This window comes from Erpetoichthys calabaricus, chromosome 2 (genome assembly GCF_900747795.2).
Source record: "Erpetoichthys calabaricus chromosome 2, fErpCal1.3, whole genome shotgun sequence".
Lineage (NCBI taxonomy): Eukaryota > Metazoa > Chordata > Cladistia > Polypteriformes > Polypteridae > Erpetoichthys > Erpetoichthys calabaricus.
This window is the reverse complement of record NC_041395.2, coordinates 245,626,331-245,644,040: the sequence shown is the minus strand read 5'-3', so window position 1 is coordinate 245,644,040 and position 17,710 is coordinate 245,626,331. Positions and strand designations below refer to the sequence as shown.

Sequence of the window (17,710 nt, the reverse complement as noted above, 5' to 3'; positions counted from 1 at the left end):
AAACTAAATAAATATATGCTATCTTCCTTCAGCTTTGCATGTGACTTCAGTTTTAAAGTTTTGTCAGATTTGTGTAAATCATAGAAATATCAATATGAAATTAATCTGTCGCAATTAAATCACACAGCAGCTTTATACGGACTTAGTAAAGTGCATGGAAATGGCCATGAAGCAGGAAAACAAAGCTTTATTAAAAATTTACATTATTATATGTATTTTACAAATGAATAGAAATATCTAATATACATGGGTCACAATACAAAAATATGTGTAAAATTTGTAGCTGATCAACAAATAGTCCTGGTTTAAGGGCTGCAAATTACAGTTTTATCACTTACTAAACAGTACATATTTTGGATATGGGTTTTAAGAGAATATAATATTGATAACTTAAAATAGTTTACATTTGACCTGTTTAGCCAAATGCAAGGATCTATGTTATTTATATATCTTGCATAAATTTACAATAGAACCATTATATAAAATGTACAAGGAACAATCATGAATACAAATAAATACAAATATTTATAATACGATTTCCTGAGACTAAACTAAATCCATAAAAATGTCGAGTGTAATCTAACTACTTAAGTGCTGACACTGTGCAGTTCAAAGTTTGGCATCAGGTTGCCAAAATGTCCAGGGTATCTTGCACCTCAGTTACAGAGATGAAAGGCTTCTCGATGAAAGCTAAACATTTTTGTTTTCAAGCTGTGTAAGGCACTCAGGGTTTCATTGAAGGCTAGTAATTATTGTTTTGAAATGATCAAATAACAGTTACTGTCCTTTAACAGCTTGAGTAAGATGTTGGAGACATTATGTGCTGCTTATGCTGTCAGCTATTTGAGGTTGGCTTCAAATGGATTTTAGTTTAGACACTCTCAGAGACTCTTATTATTATAACCTTGTAAATTATGACTTTTCAAACAAAATACACATTCACCGTTACACCCATATTGCACTTATTACCTTGACATTGCTCGGATTAAATTGGTTTTATAATTTCCACAAATAAACAGCAAGAACTGTTTTTCATTCTCTAGCCTCCGTAGTGTGCAATAACAAGAGGTATTGTATAATTAAATTCATTTTGGATTACTTTTTAATGCCTTTTTCACTTTTTGTAATTTTTAGAAAAGATTGGGGTTCTTTTTAATTAATTAACAGTGCACTGGAGTTTGTTTGGTGAAAAGAAAATTACAATGGTACATTTGGCCACTATGTCTCTCTGTACAAAAAATATACTTTATACATATAAACAACACATTTCTTGGAAATAATTTTATCATTCATTTTTTCCTCTATATCTTGCTGCAGAAATATGCAATTCAATGCAACTTTACATAACATTACATTAAGTCCCATGAAGCAAACATTCAAAGTCAATTTGCCTCTGGTGCTGAGCCAAGAAAGCTCAACCTTCAGAGTCATTCTGTGCACAGAAGATGAAGCTTCGAGCAGAAAGTGCCCATTCTTGAAGGAGTAAGTCCTTATTTGTTATTCTTGCTCATGCTGGAACAGCCTAATTAACGCAAATTACAACTGCTAATTCTTGGCAAAGATGCACAACTTGGCATGGCAGTGAAGTGCTCCACCAGCTCGATCGCAACTCCATGGCTTGTTATAGATGGCAATGCAATAGTCATCATTTCGCTATGGACTGTGGAAATGAAGCTACTTTAATATCAATACCATGTAAAATGTTATCAAAAATATCATACACACTTTAAAAGCAAAGGTATTATGTGACTCGGTTTCCTTAGCTTATGGTTGGCCCGCCTTTGCATCAAAACCCCCGTTTCCTCAGTTTGTTCTTACTGCTGGATTCTATAGGGGTACACAGAAAAATCACCAGGGTTAAAGACGTCCTTCAAAGTGTAACGTTTGGAGTCATGTGCACTCTTAAGGGGGGAGACCCCATGATATCATCTGTTGATTCTTGGGTCACATTGCAATTAAACTGTGATTTATTAATATTTTGGAATTTATTAAGTATTGCAATTTGATTTTGTGATATAATGCAATTTATTTATTTATTTTTCTTAAAATTAAAAATCTATATAGGAAAAATGTGAATTTGTTACATCCAACTAGAATTTCTTTTTTCATAACTTAAATGGATGTTTGATATCTTAGCCTTCTTCACAGTAGGACTGGGAGGTTTACTTGGACTACACGACACATACTGGTACAAATCTGGACCTTTCTGCAGGGTGAGTCCTTCTGAGATCCACTCTTAAGTTTGTAGAAGGCCTGTCAACAAAGAGATGACTTTGAAATATTTCATATTTAAAATACTGCTTGAATATACACTAAACAATTTGGTATATATAATTCTTGGGGCTTCATACATGTGTATGTTTGTAGAGCATTAACTTGCAAACTTCTCAGTAAATTATCAGATTTTTACACACAAATGAAACAGTCTTCCATTTTAAAATACTGACAGAAGTTCCAAGTCATATAATCACGGAGAAAAACATCATGGAGTGTTTCGCACACACTTTTTTTTTATAATCTTTTCATGGCCCTCTTTTTGTTTTCTCACAGAGCTTCGTCATCGCTTATGAATTTATAAACTTCAGCCAATTTGGAGTGGAGCACACCAACCCTCAGAAGGGGGCTTGTGAACACATGGAAGTCACACCAGTTTGAGAATTCACTATAAATCCACCTTCAAGTGTTCCCGTCTGTTGGGTAGGAGAGGCAGTCCTAATTTGTAGTTGGCTGGGATGCTTGATTTTAATATGACAATTCTTGCAAACTGCATATTTCATATGAAGCTGTTTCTTTGCTGTAACATTGTGAAAATTAAAATGAACCTAAACACACAACATAAAGGTGTCCAGATTGTTTGGTATTGAAAACTCTGCAGCAGTGCTCACATTTGTGGTACACTGCCTGTAAGAATAGAAACCAAAACTTGCTAATGTGGTAGAGAAACTACTGGAAGGCATGTCACTATGAATGTACTAGTAAAGTACATAACAGCAATACAGCATACGGCAAACATTAGCACTGCTGTACAGACTCCTAAACCTATACATGGTGTATTAATAAAGAGGACAAAGGAATCCCAATACTTGTCTTCTATGTACTGATTAAAACAAAAAATATTGCAAAACTCAACTGTCCTGATTATTTTGCCCTCATCTCTAGTGTATGTGTATGGTACTCCATATAGTATAGTGCTAAATTTTAATTTTTCTGAGAGAAAATATCTTCATAGGTTACAAAAAGAAAATATAACTAGAAATTAAGGCAATTTTTAAAAGCCTGCATAGTGCATTCAATGAATTCAGTTAGTCCAAACACTGTTCGAGGATGTGCAAATGAGGAGGCAACCACAACCTTAAACTAAGCACATCTGACATTAGAAATGAAGGGCAAAAGCAGACACCCTAGCATATTAACATTTTAACATTAAATGTGATACAAAAAATCAGCTAAGAAAAATGTAAAACGCAGGACACTTAGAACACGTGTACAAGTTACTTGGATGTCCACTATAGCTCAATATATGTTTCTCTTAGTGTAATTTAAGATGCATTTTTTTCCAGGCTGTTTTTATCTAATGCTTGTTGCTTTAGAGTTCTCAGATGTTTGAGATAACCAGTGGGTTTCATCTCTGATGGCAAACATAACTTGCAGGTTTGGTTCTTAATCTAGCAGATCCATTCTTTATTCGGGACAACGGTGTTTTCGTTGCTGGTAATAAAAGGCATTACATGTAGTAGACTTAAATTGGCTCTCTCAGCAGTTCGTAAAAGCAAACTAGGATCGAGTGGGTTAGACTTCACTGTTCATAAAATAGCTGGCAGTTTTACACAGCTGGTATGAAAAAGCATGTCAGCAGGGAACTGGTATTTTCTTTCTGAAAAAGAAAAAAACAAATAATATTTTTGCAATATGATAACTTAAGAGAAATATAGTTAGCAATAATAAATATATCTGTCAATTCTAAAAAAGTAATTTACTTGCATTTATTTTTATTTTTTTGTATTTCTTGGATATTGGAAAAATGAAATTCTTCTCAAATCGTCAAAACAATCCATTGTAGCAATAAGCTCCTTTAAAACTGCATGATGAGCAAACTGATCCTCTTTATCTCTATACTGTACAGTATATAAAAGGCAAAGTTGATTCACTCATCAACAAAAACACTATTTCCTGTTTAGTTAAAAAACTGAAATTTGTCAGCATTGTACACCTAAGGCAGTACTTAGTTGCTAAGAATAAAAACCTAAGTAAACCAAAATATCAAAAATGCATTGACCGATTTGATTGGAATCTGGTGACATTACAGAAAAAATAAAATTAATTGACCCAATTTTTTTAATTGTCGATACATTTTTTATTTGTTGATGTTTACTAATATTATGCTAACGTACATTTTCTGCCCTACACTTCACTGAGAAGGCTTTATGCAAATAAAGGACAGAGCAGAAGCAGTTTATGAGCCACATGAACAGCAGAGCTAGCCAGTAGGGTGGTCAGATGACTGAAGGAAGGTTGCTGTCCTGGACAGGGAAAAAGAGATGCGATTATGTTTGGCTTGTACAGTCAGGTGTCAAATGGAAGGTGAAAGTTCAGAAAAGCTCAAGGAAGACATGGTTAGCAAGCATAAAGCTTGAGTGCTGGTGCCAGGCACTGTGACTGTGTTGCTTTGCTAGAAGCAAAAAGGGAGGGAGAGAGAAATAGATAGATAGATAGACAGATAGGTAGGGAGATAGAACTTTATTTTCCCCAGGGGGAAATTTGGCTTGTTACAGAATCTCTTTAAATAAATAAACACATAAAAATGTAGATAAGTAAATAAATACACAACACACACACATTTTGGTCTGAACACACAACAGAATGAGTATAAAGCATGAGAATTAAAAAGAATGAAACATTTTGACTTGGCTGTCACAGTTTCACTGAGATATTATGCAGATGTAGTGTTGTTGGTATAAAGGAGGCAGAGGGGTGTTTCCTGATACACTTTTGCTCTATAATTCATTGGCTGAAAGTACTCAGTGTTAGTGAGTCAGAGAGAAGGTGGGCAGCTATGTTCATAATGGCACTCAGTTTAGTTTTAATTCCCTCCTTCACTACTACCTCCATGCGGGTTCAGAGTGCGTCCCATAACTGAGCTTGCTCATTTAATCAGTTTGTTGATTCGGTGGGCCTCTGTTTATGTGATGTTACCTTCCCAGCAAACCACAGAATAGAAAATCGCACTGGCCATTATGTGTTATAGAACATGTGATGGATGTCACTTCCCACACTAAAGGAACACATTCTCCTAGGGAAAAGGCGCCCCTTCTTATTTAGCTCCTCTGTGTTCCAAGACCACTCCAACCTGTCATTGATGTGGACCCCAAGTACTTCTAGGAGTGGAGCACCTCTACTAAGCAGAGGCAGAAGTGGCATCCTTGGATCCAAGACAATCCTGGATCGATAACAACAGTTTAAACTTACTGGGTCCTCCATAAGCTACTCCATTGTAATATACATTCACATTTATGGACTTTGAAAGGGAACCCCCACCACTGACGTCCAAACTTGTTTACATTTACATGCACACCTGCTTACTTTGAATGGGGATGCCCCACCCCCAAGCTCTCCAAAATTCTTTACTTTTACATTTGCGTCTGCAGACTTTTAAGGGGGAACACATACCGTACAAGTTAAAAAACACAAAAAGAAATAATTAAGTGAACAATGTAAACAAATCTAATAATGATAATAATATTTACTCAAATTTAACATTATGCCTATTGATTACCCATTTCATTTCAAAAGAATACACTTTCCTGTAAAATTGTGCTTGCCGATGACCATCAAAAAAAGCCAAGTCGGAATTCAACTAATGCAAAAATGTTTTACTCATGGAAAATTGTGTATAGCATGTTCAAGAGTAAACAGCTCCCGTGTTCTAATATTATTACTTATTATTTGACTGATGCCTTTATCCAAGACAACCTACAACATTTAAAATACACTTGGTTACATTTCTTTGGCTTTTACAATTAAAGCAGAGCTGCTGGATTTGAACTTACATCCTTAGGAGTTTGAAGTCCTAGGTCCAAAAACTTAACCACTATGCCAAGTGTTACAGCCTTATGCTAAAGCATGAATTTGCCAATTTATTAAAATTAAAAAACAAAAACAAATATCACATTGACAAAAGTATTCAGACCCTTTACTCAGAACTTAGTTGAAGCCCCTATGGCAGCAATTAAAGCCTAGAGTCTTCTTGGTTCTGACACGGCAAGTTTTACACACCTATATTTGAGGATTTAGAGACATTCTTCACTGCAGATTGGATCAAGTTATGTCAGGTTGGATAAATACCATCAGTGGACATCTAGTTTCAAGTCTTTCCAGAGACATCTGATTAGGTTCAAGTCCAGGTTCTGTCTGGGCCACTCAAGTATACTCACAGAGCTGCCCCTAAGCCACTCCAGAGTTGACTTTGCTTTGTTCTTAGGGTCACTGACCTATTGGAAATGAACCCTCAGCCCAGTCTTTAGCCCAGATCAATCTGGAGCTGTTTTTTTGTAAGGATATCTGTATACTTTGCACCATTCAACTTTCCCTTAAGCCTAATTAATTTCACAGTCCCTACCACTGAAAAACAGGCCTTGGTATAATGCTGCCACCACCATGCTTCACCACTGGAATGATATTGCACAGATGATAAGCAGTGCCTGGTTTCCTTCAGACATGCTGCTTAGATGTGAGGCCAAACAGATGGTTTCATCAGTCCAGAGAATCTTTCTTTTAACAGTCTGACAGTACTTTAGGTGCATTTTTACAAACTCCATGTGGGCTTTCATGCCTCTTGTACTTAGGAAAAGGCTTCTGTCTGGCCACAAAGCCAAGATAGGTGCAGTGTTGCAGTGATGCTTGTCCATCTGGAAGATTCTCTCATTTCCACACTGGTGCTATAGAGCTCAGCTAGAGAGAAGAGGAAGAGTTGTAGGTGTTCCAGTGACCTGTGGGACCTTATATAGATACAGTAACTAATGGTAACTAATGGCCTTTTCTAATCATGTCCAATCAATTGAATTGACCACAGGTGGACTGTAAACAAGATGCAGAAATGTCTTTATGATGATCAATAGAATGGGATGCACCAGAGTTAAATTTCAAGTGTTATAACAAAGGGTCTGAATACTTGTGCTAATGTGGTATTTCAGTTTTTTAATTCTTAACATCCATCCATCCATCCATTTTCCAACCCGCTGAATCCGAACACAGGGTCACGGGGGTCTGCTGGAGCCAATCCCAGCCAACACAGTGCACAAGGCAGGAACCAATCCCAGGCAGGGTACCAACCCACCACAGTTCCTCTAACTTTTCCATAATAAAATTTAAGTTTTAAATAATTCAACTAACATAAATCCATTATCTGTTTATATCTTTCCTTGTCTTCCCACTCCATTCAGCTCTTTTTCTAAAATTTCTCCAGTCACATCTGCATTTGTTAAGGACCTGCTCTGTAAGATGAGGCCCATTACCTGTGTACTGGACACCATCCCCCCATGGCTTTCATGACATAATCCTAACAGTTATGACAATAACAAATATATCCCATGACAATGGTTTTATGTCAGCCATTTTTAAAATTGCTTCTGTAACCCCAATGTTAAAAAAGTCTGGTCTTGTCTATTTGCTGACAGTCTTAACAATTTTCAGCCTATTTCTCACTTGCCTTTACTGTTAAAAGTTCTTGAGTGTGTTGTAGTCTCCCAATTCACCAATTACTTAACTTCTAATAGTTTGACGGAACCCTTTCAGTCTGGTTTCAGGGCACAGCACAGCTGTCAACAGATGTTTGACGTAGAGGTTACTACAGTTTTTTTTACTGTAGTAAGAAAACCTGAACATGTGGAGAAACATCCATGCAGTCAAGGGCAATTCTGCAAAAACAGTAATTCAAACCCAGTCTTCAAGAGCTGTGAAGCAAGGGCACCATGATGCTCTTCTTCTACTCTCTCTAAAACTTAAATATGAGTGTTACCCCGAAGGTTTTGCAGTATTTTGTTTTGCTATGATTTTATTATAGTATGGTTTAAACATACTGATAGCATAACTATTGACTATGTTTTGGTCTCTGGTTCAAAGTGATGGATCCATGTTTAGTCTGCAATAACAAACCATGAGGAAAGGCTTTCTAAATCTAAACACACCTCTTTCTTCACAGTTTTGTATTGAATGATTAGGCTTCATAAAGCTCTTTCTTCATTTTGAGTAAGATGCAGACATTTTTTGTAAATTTCTCTTGACAAATAAAAAATGTTGCAAAATCTTTTGATCAAGCGTTGTATATCTCATAAAAAGTGTCATTTTTAGCCCTGGACAGTGATATGTCAGCTCCTTTTGAAAAAGTCATTTTTGAGTATTACTGGAGAATCAGTCTTAACTACTGGACAGCTGCTACAGCACACTGACGAAGAACAAATCTCCCTGTCAAAGAGATTACATTTCACTTAATGTTTCATGCATTATTCCACTACCAGTTGTTTGCCCCAGCAATTCCCCAGACATATTCACAGATGGGAATGAATTGCATTTGGTCCATCTGTCCCCACTGCTATAAAATGTATGGGTAGTCTGGACTTTGCTGCCATATGGCACAAAGCCACACAGAGAGGTAGCAAGCCTAACTGCCATTTCATGAGTTTATTAAGGATGTTTGACAGAGAGGTTAACTTGAGAGCAGCAGTGTATTAAAACTCTAGAATCTTTGGCATTTAAATTAACAGCTTGCTGCTCTAGCCAAATGTGTGAGAATAATTTGAAATAGTAACAAAATATAAATGAAACCAATAAAAATGTTTAATGTACATGAAGATTTACAGTGTTTTTCCAAAAGGCAATAAAACTATAACTGAGTATGTGGCTTTGCAAGATATACTGGCGTTCATCTAACAGCATCAATATGAAGTCCTACAAAAGTGTAGGTGAAAACTAAGACTCAGACTTGGATTACTGCCATGATTACATGGATTTGAATAATTCTGTTTAGTGCTAAATCTGATTAATGTCACTGAATCTTGAGAAAATCTGACTCCGTAAATCATCATACAGTACACTGTGTTCATAACTGCTCCATTAGAAATAAAAATACTTTATCTTTATGTGCTATTTTAGTCTCTTTTTAAAATATTATTGACAATGCAAAATTATTCAGTTTTTAGTATTACGTATTACATACAAAATTATATTAGGTAACCAGTTTAACAGTTCAAGCAGAGGTTTAAATCTTATTTCTGACTTACTGTGCTACTCTGCACAAATTACTTATCCCTTTTCTTCTGAATATTTAAAAAAAACCTGTAAGACATGTTCATGCCCTTGGCAATGAAAGTTTCTATATGACATAAACTTTATTAATGGTGGGTAATAAAAATGGCATAAGAACAGAAATATCAAGAGATAAACAGAATCTGCTTTTACAATATTTGTAGAAGAACTGTTCAGGCACTTAAAAAAACTTGTACGCGTTATACTGTAAACCAGGTCATTTGACATTTCTGGATAAGAAATCACGAATCATACTTACAAAATATTGCCGTTGTATGAAAAATCAGACTGAAAATCTTTTAAGTAAGAAAGGGCAGCATGGGGAGTGTTTAGTGCTGCTGACTGACTACCATGGTAGTTTGAATTCCAGGCCCAGTTACCTTCTGTTTCAATGCTCTCCCCATGCCTTTTCTCCAGGTACTCTTGCTTGCTGACACATTTTAAAGATGTGCATGTTAGATTGACCCTAAAGTATTTTGGTCTGTGTATGCACTCTGCAGTGGAATAGTACCCCCAATCACCTACTGTTCTGGGTTGTAATGCTTACACACAACCCTATAAATGGGGAAAGGGATTGAGTAAGTGCATGAATGAATGAATGAATGAAGCAATTGAAATTACATATGATTACAATATCAGATAGATAGATAGATAGATAGATAGATAGATAGATAGATAGATAGATAGATAGATAGATAGATAGATAGATAGATAGATAGATAGATAGACTATAAAAAGGATCAACTTGAGATATTAAATTTCAGTTATGGTGGAAACATATTATTAAATAGGAATACATTCACTAACAATTTATTATAACATAAAGGAAGTGAAATCTACATGTTAATTGTGCTAAACTTTTTAAATACCTAATGAAGAGAATGGATGTGAAAATTGCAGATTTTTTAAGGCAGGTTTACCACTGTAGGCAACAATAATGAATTGATTTCTGTACTTGTGCAGTCCAACAGAATGTCACAGGGAAATGTATCTTTGCAGAAGTTAGCTAAGTGCAAAATTCAAAAGGATTTGCATGGAATACATACAGTAGAAACTGAGTCTGACTGATATAAGATTCATGTGCCAGAAGCACACTTAATGTTGCACTTCTAAGAATATTTTCATGTGTTGTTATACTTGAGATATCTACTGTAGATAATTTAGTGTTATGCAGCATAATAATGCACTTTATGCTTTATGCTTCAGATTTCTTTGAATCACAAAGTATCTTAGCCTCTTCTTAATTTGTGGCCCTCTACAAATTCAATAAACCACAAGGTCTGGCCTTGAATATGCAAAAGGTCTAAATTATTATATATATTATATATATATAAGTATATCATGGGTCAGCAAGGTGAGCATATTTGATCAGAATGGTATGGAACAAATACCTATAAAGATTCTGTTGAACACATTTTTCACAGTTGCTAAGTAAAGACCTTTAAAACCTGAGTTTTTTACTTTGAGTACTCTACTGTAATTTCTTCATTTAATTTATACTCCAGAAATTTGGGAACTATGACTACAGAGGAGAGAAAGTTTGGGAATGTTTTAGGATTATCTGTATTGCTATATTAATCTAACCTGAAATGTAATCTGATCTTCATTCAAGTCCTACTAACAGATAAAGAGAATCTTAGTTAACTAATAATAACACATGTAGTATTGTAATTTTGAATGTGTTTAGGATATTTCCATCCAATGTACACCATCTAAATGTGCAAACCTCTTTTAAGACAATAATATAATTTAGATGCTTAAATCTATATAAAGTCAAATAGCTGAGACATAGTGAGGCGTTCCATATAAAAAAACACAAACGCGGGTTGTTATCATCAATCTATTCTCTTTACCATATAAAAAAAATTCTGAGGACAGCAGAGGAGATTTGCAAATGCTCATGTTGCTAAAAAGGGTTCGTGATGTATGAATGAAGACAACTCAGCATCACTGCTACATTTGGCTGGAGTAATTGTTTGATATTTCTCATCCCTTGATTAAATTGTAAAGTGTTGCAGGAGGAAACAGACTGTATGGATAATGGCAAAGAATTTGCAGGTCATTCGTGTATATGGCTGATGTCAGTGAAAATGAGTCTACACTAAGGAAAAAATTAATTTCAAGTATTATGAACAGCTGGATACCAGTAAAGAAAGCAATTATTTCCAAAAAAAACGATGTTGCCCATCCTTGTTTTAATAGAGGCCATATGGATGATCTTAAAGTTGATTGGAAGAAAATTCCACGAATACAGAGGAAGAAAGTGGAACAGTTTTAACAAAAAAAAAATGTTTACTAAAAAGAAAAGCTATATTGCAGCAAAGCATCCTCATCCCAGCCATGCCAAGACACCTGTTTTTGCATTAAACAATAAAAGAATGTAGGCAGCATGATAATAATAAATACTCTTGAACCGACAAATCAATCTATCAAACACTCATGCATACACACATTGACAAACATTTAGAAATGACAATTAAGTTGCAGACCTTTAACATACAAACAAAAATGAGAGTATTCAAATACAGCATGCAAATTCCACATAGTAAACCCACTTCCCATGCAAACCAAGCCAAAAGAAAATGTATTTCTCTATGTTTCATTCCACAAAACTATAAGCAGCATTTAGATATTAAGTTTGGTATTAATCACTACATTATCTGCCTAAAGTAAACTGTTTTGTATCGAAATATTTCTTTAAACAGTAAAGTATAAAGATTCTATATTCAGTAAACATTTTCTCATTTGTTTCAAATGAGAAGTCAAGGAAGATGACACCTTGTATTGGCTAAATAAAAAGATTACAACATCCAAGCTTTCGAGGCAACTCAGGCCCCTTCTTTAGGCAAGACGTAATCAAGATGTAATCATTTGTTTCAGAAATTTTAAAATATGTTTTAATCCCATATACACACTGGGTTTACGAACAAGACCAATGTATGCTTGCAACCCTATTTTATATGTAAGTTGGAATTTGTACTGAAAGAGAACAGTAATGGAAATACCAATAAAACTGTATAATGCTTTATTACTTTTTTACAGAAAAGCATTTCATACTTTTCATAAAATGACAGTGAATCACTGTTACTGCACTTTAAACCACACAAAATGTAAATAATGTAAGCTAAAAATGACCAAATGTATTTATAGGATACTGTATTCTTAAACAACCTACAATTTTTGAAATTGACTACACCAATAATTGATGATTTGCCTCTCAGCAGAGATGTGCTGTCTTTGCTAAAAGATCACTTATGCCTGTCACCTACTTCTCCCAGCAGCTGCTGAGATTTCACAGCTGTGAGGAGTACTCAGGATGCTGGGGATTACAGTCCACAGATTCTACCTCTCCTTAGCTAAACTGCCTATCCATGTGCTTACCTGTGACAAAGTTCAGTCCATGACTGTGCACGCTGCTGATTACATTAATTGGAATGTTCTGTCTTTGCTGAGGGATGGCTAAGACTGCCACTCTCCCCTCCTGGCAGGTTTACTCCCTGAGATGGCACAGCTGGAACATTTACTTTGGATGCTGGGAATCAGTGCCTGTTTCCAATCACGCTTGCCCCCTGGTGACTAAGCTTACTGAACAGCTACACATGCTGCATGTTACATTTGGTGACACATGTACACAAAACTACAAAATAATTGAAAATGTTGAAAAACTTCAAAGTGCGCAGTGCTATTCATCGTTAGTGACACCTGCTAATTATTAATCTACATCAAAATTAGCTTGTTTTGTTTGTAAGAAACAGAAGTCACATGTTGAAAATAGTTTGAAATTCAGCAGAAAAGAAAAATGTTGGGCTTCCCTATACTCATTCATATCTGCAGATTTGCTGTAATATGAAACTGTCATAACCTCTGATCTGCCTGTATTGAAAATGAACAAGATTTCTTGGTAACACGTTATTTTGAATCCCTTTTATTTCATTGCACTTGCAGAGTGAAAACTGTGTAACTACATTTTATGTTTGTATTAATGTCCACTTACCTCACATGTACATTTTCTTATTCATATTATGCTAATGCAATGACACAATGCATCCTTCAGCACTGGCATATTCTACAACAGCTGCCAGTATTTCAAGAATCCCCTTTGTTCACATTTTCACACAACTGAAATTTTATGGCCTTAGTTGCAAAAACATCAAACTTAAAATGTAGGCATCAGCCTCATTTACATAAATCTGGACACTTCCCAAACTTTCATTATGGCTGCTGCACTTATGTATACACAAAGGTAACCATTTTGAGAATTAATATTTTTAACTACACTAAAACAAAGATCTATTTGCAGCAGTAGGTTATTTATTTATTCTTATAATTTAATGATTTTTTTAATAAAACTAAATAAGATAGTAAAATAATTTTTGAACATATTCATAACATCAGAATGAAATTCATTAATTGGTCTATTGCTAGACATTTCACAGAATTTAATTGTTGAATACTGGATTTTAAGATATACATTTCTGTAGAACAGTAACACTACACCCCTGGGACAGAAACTTTTGATACTACACACAATAAGGAATTCATTTTAGATCTTTTTTTCTTAACTATGGCCATGCCTATTGGTTTGAATGAGGCCAATGACCTACAAACTGCTTTACTTCCATGTTATCTTGGGTTTATACAGGAATATACTAGATATTTAGTCTTTACTATGCCCTTAACATATTTGAAGGTACACAGTTTTCCTGAAAATTAAATATTACTACTTACTTGTGCTATGTTCAAACCTATTTACTGTATACACTGTTCAGCCACAACATTAAAACCACAGACACACAGGTGAATAATATTGATTATCTTGTTACAATGGCACCAGTGAAGAGGTGGGATGTATTAGAGAGCAAGTCAACAGTCAGTTGTTGAAGGTGATGTGTTGGAAGCAGGAAAAATGGGCAAGCGTAAGGACTTTGATAAGGGCCAAATTGTAATGGCTAAACAACTTGGTCAGAGCATCTTCAAAATAATGGGTCTTGTGGGGTGTTCCAGGTAAAGAGTTGTTAGTACCTACCAAATGTGATCCAAGGAAGGACAACAGGTGAACTGGCGATGGGGTCATTGTCCCCCAAGCCTAACTGGCGCACAAATTGCTGAAAAACCTAATGCTGCCCAAGAGAGAAAGGTGTCAGAATGCACAGTGTGCAGCTTGCTACATATGGGGGTTGTGTAACACAGATCTGTCAGAGTGCCAGTGCTGACTCCTGTCCACTGTGGAATGGACATGTGAGCATCTGGACCATGGAGTAATGGAAGAAGGTAGCCAGGTCTCATGAATCATGTTTTCTTTTAGATTGTGTGGATGGCGTGTGCGTCATTTAACTGAGTAAGAGATGGCAGCAGGAAGCACTATGGGAAGAAGGCAAGCTGGCCGAGGCAATGTGATACTCTGGGCAATGTTCTGCTGGGAAAACTTGAGTCCTAGCATTCGTGTGAATGTTACTTTGACACGTACCACCTACCTAAAGACTGTCAGGGACCATGTGCATCCTTTTATGGCAAAGGTATTTTCTCATGGCAGTGGCCTCTTTCAGCAGGACAGTGGTTTGAGGAACACAACAAAGAGTTAAATATGTTGATTTGGCCTGCAAATTCCCCAGATCTCAATCAGATCGAGCAGCTGTGGCATGTGCAGAAAAAGCAAGTCTGATCTTTGGAGGCCCCACCTTGCAATTTACAGGACATAAAAGATCTGCTGCTAATGTCTTAGTACCAGATACCACAGGACACGTTAAGAGGCCTTGTGGAGTCTATGGCTCAATGAGTCCTACACAGTATTAGGCAGTTGGTTTTAATGTTATGGCTGATCAGTGTATATATATGCTTTACATAGTTATACTCAAATAAGTTAAACAAATGCTGGCATGATGAAGGCAACATTTATGGATTATGTAAATAGTACCACTGCACACTGCATTTTATTTTTTTTAATTATATATATACTGTAATGCTATATATACAAATATACAGTATGTCGTTGTTGACTGCTTTTGATAAATAAACCAGGTAAATATCACTGTAGAAAATACATTTAACATGTCCTAGAAACATACAGCACATCAATTAGAACAGTGGATGTATGAATTATATTGACAGTAAGCCCAAATTGATCATTTCTAACCTCCTAGCCTACACAACTTTACCTATTTTAGTATATTTTTCTTCTGAGATTACTGTAACTAACTGCTCTGTATATTTTTAAGAAGGTAACTTGTAATAACAGTTTGATAATTTGAAACATGCCTCTCTGATGCAGGACTTTTTTTGGTAATTCTGGGACATGATATTATCAGAGTAACTACATATTTACGTATATGTTTTTGTGTCAGGCTCAACAAGCTGTCTGAGCTTGCCTGTTTTGCCTTGTTTGACTTACCTATTATTCTACTTTCCTCTGGCACTTATATAATTAGCAAAATCACTTATGGTGGTTCTTACCTCAGCACCAGTTGTTCAGCTTGCTTTCATGTACTTTCATGTACTTTTAAAAATGTGCAGGTGGCTGTGTTTTTAGTGACAGGTAGCAGTTAGATGAAAAGGAACTGTTTGCAAAGCGAGCTGTCAAGACTTCTGCAAATTAGGAAGGAAAAATAACAATGCCAGTAGCAGTGTTTTACAAGTGATTCTTGTTTTGCATGTTATTATAGCTGGGGTTTTTGGTCATGCCATATTTTCTGCCAAGTTATACTGGCTTCATTATTTTGTTCTTTTATTTACTCACAGAAGTCAGTCAGTTGGTGTTCAAGTCGAGCAGTCATACGGTTGCTTAAGTAAAGCAATACTATATATAATGAGTATCATTACAGATAAATACTCTGCAAGCTATGGAATAATTATGAGAAATATTAGCTTACCTATAATGATGCTCCTGTTACACAGTATGTATATGCAATCAATATCCAGAGTTTATCTCTGAAAGTGTACAAGAATTAGAGAGACGTAAAATTAAATGTTACCAATAGGAATTCAAGTAATTTGCAAAAAGAAAACATATAATTACATTTGAACAACAGTATTTTGAAAAGAAATACAAATTTGTATAGAATTAATTTATTTATTTTTACAAAACCAATGAACAGTTAACTAAAAATGAGAAATAAAACATGTAAAGCAGTGGAACCTGTGGAAGCAGGGAGGTGTTTAGGAGAGATGGCAGTGGAGCTTTTAACCAGATTGTTTAATGGAATCTTGGAAAGTGAGAGGATGCCTGAGGAATGGAGAAGAAGTATACTGGTGCTGGTGGTATTTAAGAATAAGGGGGATGTGCAGGACTGTAGTAACTACAGGGGGATAAAACTGATGAGCCGCACCATGACGTTATGGGAAAGAGTAGTGGATGCTAGGCTAAGAAGTGAGGTGATGATTAGTGAGCAGCAGTATGGTTTCATGCCAAAAAAGAGCACCACGGATGCGATGTTTGCCCTGAGGATGTTGATGGAGAAGTATAGAAAAGTATAAGGCCAGAAGGAATTGCATCGTGTCTTTGTGGACCTGGAGAAAGCATATGACAGGGTGCCTCGAGAGGAGCTGTGGTATTGTATGAGGAAGTCGGGAGTGGCAGAGAAGTATGCAAGAGTTGTACAGGATATGTACAAGGGAAGTGTGACAGTGGTGAGGTCTGCGTTAGGAGTGACAGATGTATTCAAGGTGGAGGTGGGATTACATCAGGGATCGGCTCTGAGCTCTTTCTTATTTGCAATGGTGATGGACAGGTTGACAGACAAGATTAGACAGGAGTCAAAATGAACTATGATGTTTGCTGATGACACTGTGATCTGTAGTGATAGTAGGAAGCAGGTTGAGGACATCCTGGAGAGGTGGAGATATGCTGTAGAGAGGAGAGCAATGAATATCAGTAGGAACAAGACAGAATACATGTGTGTAAATGAGAGGGAGGTCAGTGGAATGGTGAGGATGCAAGGAGTAGAGCTGGTGAAGGTGGATTGGGATCCACAGTACGGAGTAATGGGGATTGTGGAAGAGAGGTACAAAAGAGAGTGCAAGCAGGGTGGAATGGGAGGGGAAGAGTGTCTGGAGTGATTTGTGACAGACGGGTATCAGTAAGAGTGAAAGGGAAGGTCTATAGGATGGTAGTGAGACCAGCTATGTTATATGGATTGGAGACGGTGGCACTGACCAGAAAGCAGGAGACAGAGCTGGAGGTAGCAGAGTTAAAGAAGTTAAGATTTGCATGGGGTGTGACGAGGATGGACAGGATTAGAAATGAGTACATTAGAGGGTCAGTTCAAGTTGGACGGTTGGGAGTCAAAGTCAGAGAGGCGAGATTGTGTTGGTTTGTACATGTGCAGAGGAGAGATGCTGAGTATATTGGGAGAAAGATGCTAAGGATAGAACTGCCAGGGAAGAAGAAAAAAGGAAGGATGTGGTGAGAGAGGAC

The 17,710-nt window shown here is 36.2% G+C and overlaps 1 protein-coding gene across 5 annotated transcripts in view; it reads right to left on the bottom strand.

Moving 5' to 3' along the window:
• Positions 1–167: 167 nt before the first annotated feature.
• The window catches only part of jakmip3 (Janus kinase and microtubule interacting protein 3), a 163,117-nt gene continuing 145,574 nt past the window's right edge, over positions 168–17,710 (bottom strand). For all 5 annotated transcript variants that reach the window (XM_051922980.1, XM_051922982.1, XM_051922983.1 and 2 more), the window contains 2 exons: positions 16,167–16,224; positions 168–3,874 (listed from right to left, as the gene is read on the bottom strand). The gene's annotated coding sequence lies outside the window, so the exon portion shown is untranslated. The remainder of the gene's footprint in view (positions 3,875–16,166; positions 16,225–17,710) is intronic.